The sequence below is a fragment of the Danio rerio genome, chromosome 6, assembly GCF_049306965.1.
Source record: "Danio rerio strain Tuebingen ecotype United States chromosome 6, GRCz12tu, whole genome shotgun sequence".
NCBI lineage: Eukaryota > Metazoa > Chordata > Actinopteri > Cypriniformes > Danionidae > Danio > Danio rerio.
In genome coordinates this window covers 3,453,173-3,467,458 of record NC_133181.1, presented here as the reverse complement: position 1 = coordinate 3,467,458, position 14,286 = coordinate 3,453,173, and the positions used below count along the sequence as shown (strand labels likewise).

At 37.2% G+C, this 14,286-nt stretch overlaps 1 protein-coding gene across 4 annotated transcripts in view; it reads right to left on the bottom strand.

Annotated features, from left to right (window-relative positions):
- ptprfa (protein tyrosine phosphatase receptor type Fa) overlaps positions 1–9,693 on the bottom strand; it is a 527,055-nt gene extending 517,362 nt beyond the window's left edge. For 3 of the 4 annotated variants that reach the window (XM_073952512.1, XM_073952514.1, XM_073952519.1), the window contains exon 1: positions 9,622–9,693. The gene's annotated coding sequence lies outside the window, so the exon portion shown is untranslated. The remainder of the gene's footprint in view (positions 1–9,621) is intronic. The other variant, XM_073952510.1, reaches the window with a different exon arrangement.
- Positions 9,694–14,286: the final 4,593 nt, after the last annotated feature.

The window sequence follows — 14,286 nt, the reverse complement described above, 5'->3', positions numbered from 1 at the left end:
TGTTCATTGTTTGTTCATGTTAGTAACTGCATCGGCTTGCATCGGCTTGCATGAACTAATACAACCTTATCGTAAAGTGTGACCTTTATTTTCTTTTATATATATTTTAAATTTTTGCATATTTTAAAATAGGTTTTTTTCTTTTGTAATGTAAATATTTTAATGTTCGCGGCTACCTGAATTGTATTATTGACTCTGGCAGATGTTTAAGAAAGTGTGGTAAAGTGAAGTGAGCAGTGAAAGTGCAGGAGCGAGTACTTCAGAAACAGCACATTGAAAACGTGAACCCATTGAGCTCCAACACAAGCCTGAGGCCTGCTTCAATCCAGCAGGGTTAAAGGACACACTGCAGACGGAAGTGCAGAGAACGCATGGAGGCTTGTTGCATTTTTTGGGGTGCTGGACCAGAACTGTTTTTGTGACCTGAAGGCAACAGGCATTAGGAAGGAGCGCTGACCCGTGACGGACTACTGAACACTGAATGAAACACCAGCACTGAAATATAAAGAAAGAGCATTTGAGATTGAGAGGGTGGGAGATCAGGATTAATGGACTGTTCTGAGAGGCCAGAGATGCTGATGCACCGGAAAACAACAGAGAGAAGCAGAACTGACTAACAGACTGACTAATAGCAGGAGAACAACAGAGCCAGACCACACACAACCACACACATACTACATCAGCTCATAATAATAATAATAATAACACTAATAATAATAATAATAATAATAATAATAATAATAATAATAATAATAATAATAATTATTATTATTATTATTATTATTATTATTATTATTATTATTATTATTATTATATTGGTGTTGTTGTTGTTGTTATTATTATTATTATTATTATTATTGGTGTTATTATTATTATTATATTATATTATATTATATTATATTATTATTATTATTATTATTATTATATTAGTGTTAATATTATTATTATTATTATTATTATTATTATTATTATTATTATTATTATTATTATTATTATTATTGGTGTTGTTGTTATTATTATCATTATTATTATTATTATTATTAATGTTATTATTATAACAATAAACTAATTAATCACTCTATTTGTATAACGTATTTTATAAAAATAAATTTTATAAAGTAGTTTGCAGAAGAGATAATGTTAGCTGCAACACTAAACACTACTCTGGTTCTAAAACTGAAACTAAATACAGTTAAAGTCAGAATTATCAAGCCCCTTTCAATTTTTTTTTTTTTAAATATTTCCCAAATGATGTTTAACAGAGCAAGGAAAATTTTTCAGTATGTCTGATAATATTTTTTCTTCTGGAGAAAGTCTTATTTAATTTATTTCGACTAGAATAAAAGCAGTTTTATTTATTTTTTTTTTATTTAAAGTCAAAATTATTAGCCCCTTTAAGCTATATGTTTTTTTTTTCTATAGTATTTTCTATAATGGTTTATACAATAAATTGCCTAATTACCCTAACCTGCCTAGAAAACCTAGTTAAGCCTTTCAATGTCTCTTTAAGCTATATAGAAGTGTCTTGAAAAAAACTCAAAAACTCAAATAGTCAAATATTATTTACTGCCATCTTGGCAAAGGTAAACAGAAATTGGGGTAAAAATTTAACAGAGGGGCTAATAACTCAGGAGGGCTAGTAATTCTGAATCCAACTATATATAAAAATTAAACATAAATGTGTTTACAAAAATCTAACTAAAATAGAACTATAACAAACCCAGTAATGAAAGCACTACATCTAAACTGAAATGTACAGCAAATTTTAAAATAACATCGAAATAAAAACTACAATAATCTTGGCACCAGGTACACCTTTCAAAACAGAAGTAAAATGGACCACATGGTTTCTGCAGGTTTAACCAAGTCAAATTTAAGATGTTTTAAGACATTTTTAAGAACATTATACATGAAGTTTCAGACTTATACAACTAAATGCTAAGGATTTTTCTCTATTGGTACGATTGGGCAAGTGGATTTTTTTACTTGCCCCATTGAAAAAAAATTAAGTTTATTTATTTCTTAACCATATATTTTAAATAAAGTAAAAGTAAAATTAAATAAAGTGAAAGTATACATTTTTATTACATTTTTATATACATTTTAAATAAAGTGAAAGTATACATTTTTAACATAATTTAAAAAAAGGTAAGACGTTTTAAGGCCTAAAATTAGTTTTTTGACATTTTAAACATTCATTCATTCATTTTCTTGTCGGCCTAGTCCCTCTATTAATCCAGGGGTCGCCACAGCGGAATGAACCGCCAACATATTTAGCAAGTTTTTACGCAGCGGATGCCCTTCCAGCCGCAACCCATCTCTGGGAAACATCCACACACATTCAAACACACTCAAACACTACGGACAATTTAGCCTACCCAATTCACCTGTACCGTATGTCTTTAGACTGTGGGGGAAACCGGAGCTTCCGCGAACGCAGGGAGAACATGCAAACTCCACACAGAAAAGCCAACTGAGCCGAGGCTTGAATCAGCGACCTTCTTGCTGTGAGGCGACAGCACTACCTACTGCGCCACTGCTTTGCCTCATTTTAGACATTGATTAACAAAAATTAGGACAATTTTTGTTGTTGTTGTTTTTAATTTAAGACCTTTTAAGACTTAAGGCCTAAAATTCATTTTAGTTTTTATTTTAATTAAGGCCTTTAAATTTTAAATTTATGAAACCTCTAAAACATGTTTTTAAAGCCTATTTTTTTGTTTAATTTAAGACCTTTTAGGACATTTTAAGTCCTAAAAATTAGTTTTTAAAATTTACGACATTGTGAGACCCTGCGGACAGGTTGTAACCAGGATTTCCTTGCTTTCACAATTAATGAAGACTTTGAACAAATGGACGCACAAATTATTTCAGGGGGTCTGAAATCATCAGGTTTGTTCACAAACACACACTGAGCCTTTCGGAGAGCTTTTGAAAGGGCTGAAATGAACTCGGTGTAATGAGTGTGTGTTCATGAAGAGATCATCCAGAGTGAATGTAAAACACTGCTGCTGTGATTTAGCAGATCAGTGATTCAGCCTGATGAAACATCCGGCACTCGCTGACAATACCTTTAATTGCTGAGAAATAATAATGAGTAATTATGAGCAGAAGGACAAGTTAACGACATTAATTACCAGGTGCTCTTTATGCTCACATATTCCTGATAAAGGATATTTCATTAAAGGGAAACTTACAAAACAATTGGAGAAGAGTGAAAAAGTTTTAGGCTAAAGAGGACGACTGACTGCAGAGATTAAATCGAAAATTAAAATCTAATTTTTAAAAACTTGTTTAAGTGTTTAATTCCATTAAAACTTATTAAAAGTCAAATGCAGAAAGAGAGACAAATGAACCGCTAAACATAAAGAGACCATTTAAACATTTTTTACTATTTATAGCAGGGGTGCCCAAACTCAGTCCTGGAGAGTCGGTGTCCTGAATATTTTAGTTCCAACCCCAATTAAACACACCTGAACCAGCTAGTCAATCTCTTTTAAGGTATACTAAAAACTTCCAGACAGGTGTATTGACCTTATTCTTCAATGCAGAAGTGTGCCTGTGTTTGCAATTGTTTTAGAACTTCCGATTTATGCCGAGTTCAGGCTGCATGATTTTCAAAGTCGTGTCACAGATGTTTTCACACTGCTTGACTATCTGGGCTAGCGTTTCATCGCTGCTTTGTTTACACTGCAAGATGGATCGGCGACAGGGACTTTCACATTGCATGACTTTACTATAGGAAGAATCGCCGACAACTTCGTCCAAACTACGTCTCACAGCCAAAAACACGTCGTATATCTTTTGTTATTAACTACATAATGAGAAAGAAGCCTTTAATGGGGTAGAACATGTACATGTTTGCTCACCTGGGTTTAAAGGGAATTAGCCATTTCTCCTCAACGTTGATAATAAACTAATTTCTTTCTGTACGAAACGTCAAACAGACACGGTTGCTCCTGAGTCCTGTCAAACCTCCACTAGTTTTTTCTCCATTTCGTGGGTCCAAATAAACCGAAAAAGAGCGCTGTTAACTTCTCCCCCAGCCTCCCGCTGGCCTGCAGCAGGTATACACACACACACACACCACACAAGTGAATGCTGCTCTCTCATTGGCTGTAGGCGATCGCTGGTGTTATTTTCAGTCAAAACTCAATTCACACGGCATGATTTGAATTGCCGACAGCTCCAGATATTCAGCACGCCAAATATCTCACAGGCATCGGCAAATCATCTGCGATTCTCTCAGATCGCGTCTTTGATAGTTCATACTGTGTGATTGTCAGTTACGTGCACGAGCAGCGATTTGCCTGTGATTTCAGGCATTTGTCGCCGATTTCTCAAAACCTGTCGGCGAGCCAAAATCGGGTCTAAAATCACGCAGTCTGAACTAGGCATTAGTTGCCTATGGAAGAAAAGGAATGATAAATGGCAGAAAACAGGCAAACTGCTTGCTTTACAAACAAGTGTTTGCATGACTACACAGACAAAGTAGACAAATATAATAAGAAAATATCCGCTTGCAAAATCAAGCAACATAACGAGCTGTTTTTGACGTCTAAAAATAAATGGAAGTGAATGAGACCGGAAGTCTCAAGCCAAAAAGATTCAAATGGCTGCGTCTTCTGGTATGCGAAGAATAAGGGGAAATGAAGGAGGTTGGAGCTAAACTATGCAGGACACCGGCCCTCCAGGACTGAGTTTGGACACCCTGATATATGGTAATGTGTTTGGACATTTTTCTACTTTTAAAATAAAAGATTTTTGATGTGTATATTGGTTTATAATCATTCTCAATCCATCATACTAATTAAGCTTAAATGCCCTATTCTACAGCTCTTTAAAGTAATAAAGATTTAAAGCGATAAAGTTATGTATAATGTATTCATGTATAGTAAATCAGCTAAATACTAGTTATTGATTACAACAGAGCAATAAAAACATTTTATTTTAATTATTGTATTTAGTAACAGTACAGTAAAAAGCTGAACAAAAAATTAATGCAATCAATAATTGAATTTTCTTGAAAGTATTATTATTATTATTATTATTATTATTATTATTAGTAGTAGTAGTAGTAGTAGTGGTGGTATTAAATAAAACTATAGATACATAAAATAAATAATATTCTAAATTACAAAATACTGAAATTAATTCATTAATCAATGCCATGTTTTACAGAAGATAGATGGGTGGATGGACGGACAGATGGTCAGACAGATGAGTGGATGAAATGAATGTATGGATAGAATACATTAGTCAGATGGATGGATGGATGGATTGGTAGATGGATGGATGGTCAGATGGGTTGATGAAATGAATAGAATACATCAGTTGGATGGATGGATGGACAGATGGATGAATATAAGATTAACAGATAAATCAAATTAATAGAAATGTTTAATACAATTGATGGATGGATGGACAGATGGAATATATAAGTAAATTAAAGAGATGGAAGGATCAATTAATTAAATTGATGTCGGACATCGGACAGGTGACCGATCGATCGATCGATCATGTGGGCCGTTTAATAATAACAAATAAATAAATAATATATTCATGCACCTTTTTATTGTTTTTATTATTATTGTTTATTATTATTATTATTGTTGTTGTTGTTGTTATTGTTGTTGTTGTTGTTGTTGTTCAGTCATTTATTTTATTTTCGGCTTAGTCCCTTTATTAATCCGGGGTCGCCACAGCCGAACGAACCGCCAACTTATCCAGCACGTTTTTACGCAGCGGAAGCCTTTCCAGCCGCAACCCATCTCTGGGAAATTGTTGTTGTTGTGTTGTTATTATTATTATTATTATCATTCTTAATATTATTATTATTATTATTATTATTATTATTATTATTATTACTGTTGTTATTATTGCTGTTGTTATTGTTATTATTGTTAGTATTATTGTTATTACTAATATTATTATTATTATTATTATTGCTGTTGTTGTTATTATTATTATTATTATTGTTATTATTATTAATAGTATTATAATTATTATCTTTTTAATTGATTTAAAATTATCGAATCTTATTTTATTACCATTTATCTACATTTTTTAGTGTCTAATAAAAAGTTTATTTTATTATCATAAGTATTAGCATCAGTATTAGTAGTAGTATTAGTATTAGAAGTAGTAGTTGTAATGTACAATACATCTGTGGAAATCTACCATGACTGATTTAACCTTAACAGAACAGTTTATTGAACAATCTGTATGTCTATCCATCACAGGGGTGTTTTCATTAGCACAAATGAAGCATTTTGACTTTCTGGAGGTCCACGACACTGCCTGAACACATTTAGCATATCAGCATCTTTTCTGATGAATGAAAGTGTGAACTATATGATTTATCATTCAGCCATATAGCCACACATGCACAAAGCTTAAAGGCACAGTAAGTATTTACAGTACAAACAGTCAAGAAAACATTTTTATATCTGTATTTTTTGTAGTACACTACACTTCTGGCAAGTAAAGTGTATGGAACAAGCCCTGTGATACTTTTTTGCCTGAGTTTTGGATATGCTAGATTCTTCAGTGTACTTACAAATGACATATGAACCTCTTGTTTGAGTTGCTCTCAATATAATGGCGTTTTTGACACAGCACATAAATCTAGTCCGCCTCCTCTAACATTTGCACCGCTGCAGATATCTGATATGCGGATTAGTCTTATAAGAGATCTGCAGATGGAGACCTCTGCTGCCTTTCTCTGTCTGCGCTTATTTTTTCTCGGGATTCAGAAAGCAATCTTCTTTCTCTCTGCTTTAAATAACAGCTCGGCTCCCAGCTTTTAGAGGTGGCCCGCGTTTTCTAATCTTTTTTATTTTTGCCACCCTCACAACAGATTTCCACTGGTATCTTGGAGCGCAATCATGAAAGATTCATGAGTTTACATTTCCACGGATGAATTATGGATGATTCCTAATTATTTTTTACAGCATTTAATTAATTCATCTGCTCCGCGGTGAACGGTCCAAATCAGATGCTGCTGCTCTAATGGGGAGCGTTTGTTCTGGGGGGGTTTGGGGTTTTAGCTCCGGCCCGGCATTGGTTCAGATGATCTTATATATGAGACATGGGATTTCAGGTTATCTAGTTTGGAGACAACCCGGGCTCATTGTGGAAACGTAGACCTGCGGACGTTTCTGGAGACCGCAAAATACGTGCATTAAGATCCAGGTCAATATGCTGTATAGCACTGTTTGTGAGCATATTACAGCTGTACGACTGGAGTCAATTACTCTGACAACAAATCATTGGCATTCACAGAAGCTGTGGCTGCTGTCGTACAGTCTGATAAACACTGCGTGTGTGTAGTTTCACTGAATATGAAACAGAGATAAAGCTGCAGGCGTCAGGTGAGCTTCAGCAGATCTTATTGGATTCAGTCATTGTGAACGACACACACACATCTGAGTCAAATCACCATTAACAGCAGCTCCACATGTCACTGTTTTTGGAGTGTTTGGTTGGCGTCTCTCAGAGGAAGATTTCACTGTTAGTAGGTTTGTCTTTCACTGAGGGAGTTTCTGCTGCAGATCTGTTTCCTCTGGTTTTCTGAAGCTCTGAAACAAGGATCTGGATTCATTCATCTCAGACTGCAGTGTAATAAAGTTGAGTATTTTATATAAAAAAAGAAGTCTTTAAATGTGCTGAAATAAAACTGAATGCAAGGAATCCTTCACTTTCTTAATGATCCATCCATCCATTCATCCACCTGTTCATTTAATTGATTGATCCTTCCATATGTTTAATTGACTGATATAATCCATCAATTTTATTAAAATGTTCTATCCATTTGATTTATCTATAAATCCATCCCCTTATCTGTTTAATTGATTGATCCTTCCATCTGTTTAATTGACTGATATATTCCACCTATCCATCCATCCATCCATCCATCCATCCATCCATCCATCCATCCATCCATCCGTCCATTTATTGGATTGATCCTGTTGGTCGGTCGATTGGTCAGGGTGGTTGGGTCAGTTGGTTAGTTGGGATGTTTGGCTGAGTGGTTGGTTGGTTAGGGTTGGATTGGGTTGGATTGGGTTGGTTGGTTGGTTGGGTTTAGTTGGGGTGGTTGTGTGGTTGGCTTGTTGTTTTGGGTTGGTTGGTTGGTTGGTTGGTTGGTTGGTTGGTTGGTTGGTTGGTTGGTTGGTTGGTTGGTTAGGGTTGGGTTGGGTTTGGTTGGATTGGGTTGGGTTGGTTGGTCGGGTCGTTTGGTTGTGTTTAGGTTTAGTTGGGGTGGTTGGGTCTGTTTGAGTGGTTGGTTGGTTTGTTGTTTTGGGTTGGTTGGTTGGTTGGTTGGTTGGTTGGTTGGTTGGTTGGTTAGGGTTGGGTTGGGTTGGGTTGGGTTGGGTTTGGTTGGATTGGGTTGGGTTGGGTTGGTTGGTCGGGTCGTTTGGTTGTGTTTAGGTTTAGTTGGGGTGGTTGGGTCTGTTTGAGTGGTTGGTTGGTTTGTTGTTTTGGGTTGGTTGGTTGGTTGGTTGGTTGGTTGGTTGGTTGGTTGGTTGGTTGGATGGGTGGTTGGTTGGTTGGTTGGTGGGTTGGTTGGTTGGGTGGGTTGGTTGGTTGGTTAGGGTTGGTTCGGTTGGGTTGTCAGGACGGGTCGTTTGTTTGTTTAGGTTTAGTTATGGTGGTTGGGTCTGTTTGAATTGTTGGTTGTTTTGTTGTTTTGGGTTGGTTGGTTGGTTGGTTGGTGGGTTTATTGTTTTTTTTTTGGGGTTAGTTGTTTTGGTTTGGTTGGTTGGTTGGTTGATTTGGGTTGGTTTGGGATGGGTCAGTTGTCTGAGGTTGGTTGGGTCTGTTGGAATGGTTGGTTGGTTGGAATTGTTGTTTGGTTGGTTGGTTGGTTGGTTGGTTTTAGGTTGGTTTTAGGTTGGTTGGTTTTAGGTTGGTTAGTTTGGTTGAAAATTTGTGTGTACAAACAATAATGAAGAGTATAATGATGATGATGATGATGCACTACTATTATCACTACTATTATGTTGTTTTTTAGTTGTTTTTAGGTGGATGTTATATAAGCGCATATAAAAAGCTCAATAAATATTTATAATGTGCATTCTTATTAATACAATTACCAATATACACAGTATACAGTAGGCAACATTTGAAGTGGATCAAACAATTAAAGTTGTCCTAAAGCTATTGAACAACACCTAGGGCAATTTATAAAAACATTTTTGAATTTAAATATTTACAGTACAGTACACATGAACAAACGAGGAAAGCCTTTTCTAACAAAGCAAATCTGACATCCTGCGAGTGGTGGTAACTGAAGATTTAAAGCCTTTTCGATTTTATTTTGGAAGAGAACCCAAAACTTTAACTCAACACCTTGCTATCAGCGTTTAGCTTTGCCAGACTATCAGTTTCCCCTCAGTATCTCAGAGTTTAATGAGCTGCAATGTTAAACACTCTTCAGGCCAAGTGAGAGAGCAGCACTGATGAAATCCAGCGCCAACTTGACGTTAAAACATTGTGGATTTGTGCCAGAGATTCAACAGTTCGCACACTGGATGTGCAGTGGCACCATTACCCAAAAAACAACACCAACAGATCCTCACTGTAATGTGTTTTCCTCTGAATGGTGGATCTACTCACCGGATGCCAGGTGATGAAAACTGTAGAGCTGGAGGCGTCAGTTCATCAATGTGATGGCAACTGAATCGTTCTGTGAAAAGAGCAAAAAAGGCTGTTTGTGAAATGCTTTTTTCCCCAGAATATCTTGCAAACAAGTGTAAACCCCGAGCTACAGATTCATTTAACTTTAATACTGTTAGGGCATCTCATTTATTAATCTTCTAAAAGTGCATTATGAATTAATTTTCTGACTTTATGATTAACAGTTGTCAAAATAAAATCTGCACAGTTTTACACCATGAAAGTGATGTAAAAAAATATGGAAACTTTTCCTATTCTGACTATTTGCACCGTTCAGGCTTTTTCCTCACAATTGTGAGAATGTCCGAACTGTGAGGTACTTCACAATGATATAAAATAAGGTATGAATGTCAGAATGAAATGCTTTTTATTTTAGTATTTTTATTCAAAAATCTTGCAGTTGTCAAAGTTGTAAGATAGTAAGTCTTACTTTTTTCCTTATGGCTCACAGAGATTTAGCTACAATACCAGTACCCTTTACATCCATGTGCTACCAAACACAAAAACAACTAATTACAATAGACACATGGGCTGAAGGATGGGTGGACTGATGGATGGACGGATGTAAGGACGGACAGATGGATTGTTGGGCTGTTTGATGGCTGAACTGATGGATGGATTTACTGATGGATGGATTGACTGATGGATTGATGGACTGATGGATGAATGGAATGGACTGATGCATGGATGCACTATTAAAGGGATGGAATAGACTGATGCATGGATGGATTGATGGAAGGATGGACTGATGGATGGAAGGACTGATGGATGAATGGATGGAGGAATGCATAAACTGATGGATAGACAGATGGATGGACTAAAGAACTGACAAATTGATGGATAGATGGATGAGCTGGTGGATGGAAGAGCTGGTGGATGGATGGATGGATAGATCAAAGGGACAGATGGTCCGATGAGTGATTGATCAATCAGTCAATTAATCTAATAGACAAATGAATGAATGGGACAATCAAATAAATGAATGGATGGGTGGATCAATCAAATGTACATACATATGGCTGGATGGATATATCAGATGGAGAGAGATGGAGGATGGATGGGTGGGTCAATAATTTGGTCAATCAAATGGAAAGATGAATGGGTTGACAAAAATGATTGATGACTCGATAAAATATACAGATGTATGAATGGAAAAAAATTGGAGGGAAAAATTTAGAACATGAATGGATGGGTGGATGGATAAAATGATTGATGAATGGATGTGTCAATCAAATGTAAAGATGTATGGATGGACGGGATGTGTATATAAAATGGATGGATGGACGGATGAATGGATGGATGGATGGATGGACGGATTAAACGGACAGAATGGATGGATGGATTGGTGGACAGACAGGTACACAGATGGATGATGGATGGATTAATCAAATGGACAGAATGGATGGATGGGTGGACAGGTGAACAGATAGATGGATGGACGGATAGACAGATGAATCGATGAATGGATGGGTGGATAAAATGATAGATAAATGGATGCATCGATCAAATGTAGAGATGTATGGATGGACAGGATGGCAGCACAAATGGATGGATGGATGGATCAAATGTACGAAATGGATAGATGGGTGGACAGGCCAACAGATGAATGGATGGATGGATAAAATAGACAGAATAGATGGATGGGTGGATGATTGATAAATGTATGGATGAATGGATTAACTGGACAGAATAGATGGACAGCCTGGTGAACAGATGGATGGATGGATAGACAGACGGACAGATGGGTGGATAAATGAATAGATGGATAAAATGAATGATGAATGGATAGATTGATTAAGTGTAGAGATCTATGGATGGACAGGATGGATGTACAAGATGGATAGATCAAATGGACATAATGAGTGGATGGGTGGATAGGTGAACACAGGCGAACAGCTGGATGGATGGATGGATGGATGGATGAATGGATGGATTAAATGGACAGAATGGATGGATGGATGAACAGACCAGCGAACAAATGTATGAATGGATGGATGGATGGATGGATGGATGGATGGATGGATGAATGGATGGATGGATGGATTAAATAAACAATGAATGGATGGGTGGACAGACAGGTTAAAAGATAGATGGATGGATGGATGGATGGTTGGATAGATCAAATGGACAGAATAGATGGATGGCTAGACGGGTGGAAAGATGGGCAAACAGATTGATGGATGGATGGATGGATGGATGGATGGATGGATGGATGGATGGATGGATGGATAAAATGACTGATGAATGGATGGATCGATCAAGTTTAGAGATTTATAGATGGACAGGATGGATGTACAAGATGGATGAATGGATAGATCAAATGGACAGAATGGATGGATGGGTGGACAGACGGGCGAACAGACCGATGGATTGATGGATTAAATGGACAGAATGGATGGATGGAAGGGTGGACAAATGGGTGAACAGATGGATGGTTGAATGGATGGGTGGATAAAACGATTGAATGAATGGATCGATCAATGTAGAGATGTGTAGATGGACAGGATTGATGGGTGGATGGGTGGACAGACAGGTGAAAAGATGGATGGATGGATGGATGGATGAGAGACTGACAGATGGATGAAAGAGGTGGATAAAATGTTTGAAGAATGGATGGATCGATCAAATGTACAGAATGAATGGATGGGTGGAAAGATGGACAAACGGATGGATGGATGGAAGGATAGAAAATATTATAAAACAGATGAAATGATGAAATTGAAATGATTGACAGATGATGGATAGATGATGGATCAATTAAATGTATAGATGTATGGATGGATGAACAGATGTATAGACAGAATGATGATGATTGGATTTATGGATGGATAAATAGATTAATCAAATGGATGGAAATCTTTAATAAAATGGATGGATGGATGGATGGATGGATGATGGATGGATGGATGGATGGATGGATGGATGGATGGATGATGGATGGATGGATGGATGGATGGATGGATGGATGGATGGACGGATGGATGATGGATGGATGGATGGATGGATAGATGGATGGATGATGGATGGATGGATGGATGGATGGATGATGGATGGATGGATGGATGGATGGATAGAAAAACAAGTTTTCATATTTTCAAGTTTTCAGAGGTTTAGACACAACACCAGGTGAACTCACTCTCAGGGGTGAAACAACAAAACATTCACTGTACTGGACAAGAATAAACCAAAACGCTATTAACAATCATTTATTACTCAAAACAAAAGCAGCTAATTAAAATGTGCGTCACCTGAGTGACTGAAGCCTCCATTCATTGGTTCAAAAGAATAAGTACTACTCTCTAAACTGAACATAAACAGGGGACACACCTCCTCTGTTCTGCGAGGGCCTGTGTGTAAACGGCAAATGCATCCCCTATTCTTTCTCATTCAGGCGGAGGCGGCGTAAAACAAGCGCTGGGATCAGGAGAGCCTGAAAGATGAAATGATCTGACTCCATTTCAACACACAATGCAGTGGTTTGATCCCACTAGTGTTTGATCTGCGGCCCCAGTGGAGGTTCTCTATTGCCACAGATTTCTTTGTTGTCGTCGTTCTTTTCTCTCCACTGTGTCAAACTAAACCGTTAAAACAAAGGACAGTATTCCAGTTTAACACAAGCAACAAAAGCAAACGTAAATCCATCTGGTGGTGTTCCATTATGGAGCCGTTTCCGCCAGCATTACAGACACTTGGCTTTTTCGTTTATTGAACTATGTCTGTATTTGGCTGAAGTCACCAGGAGGTGTAATTAAATGTGGTCAGCTCGTCCAGAACAATAACTATTTGTTTGGGTTGTTCAATTTTCCAAGTGCTGTGGAGCACAAAGAGAGGCGAGAACATTTAATTGAACAGTGATTGGCTGTGTTGCCAGTTATTGTGCGGACAGCACTAGAGCTGTCGGATGTAGACAGTGAAATAATGGGTGGTGTTGTAAAGGAAGAGAGCTTTAATAAGAGGTTCCCATGTTGACGCACATATCAACAAGGGAATTCATCGGCACCTTTCACAGCAGCGCTTGATTAAAGAAGGAATATTTTACCAGCTGCTGCTCGACCCGTTGGGATTTTCATGGTGATGTTTTATACTGAAAGTTTAACTCTGTAATTAATAGTTCTCTGGAAGATGTGGCCAACAGGACAAATTCAACGACAATAATTATAGCTTGGTATTTTTAGACATGAGTCAAATGGTAAAACTGCTGTGTACGGACATATGGATTAAATGGATGGATGGATAGATAGATAGATGGAGAGAACAAATGGATGGATGAACAGAAGACAGGAAGACAGTTTGCCTGAAGAGAAAATAAGCGGAATGACTGACTGATTGACTGACTGATTGACTGACTGACTGACTGACTGACTGACGGACGGACGGACAGACGGATGGATGGATGAATGGATGGATGGATGGATGGATGGATAAACGGATGGATCACATAAACAGATGGATGGATAATTTAATGGATCGATGGCCGGATCATTTGATGGATGGATGGATCAAATAAATGGATGGAAGAAAAGAAGTCAGATTTGCTGAAGGGTTGATGAATGGATAGGCATATCAAATGGATGGATAGAAGGATGGGTGGATCAACTGAATTAA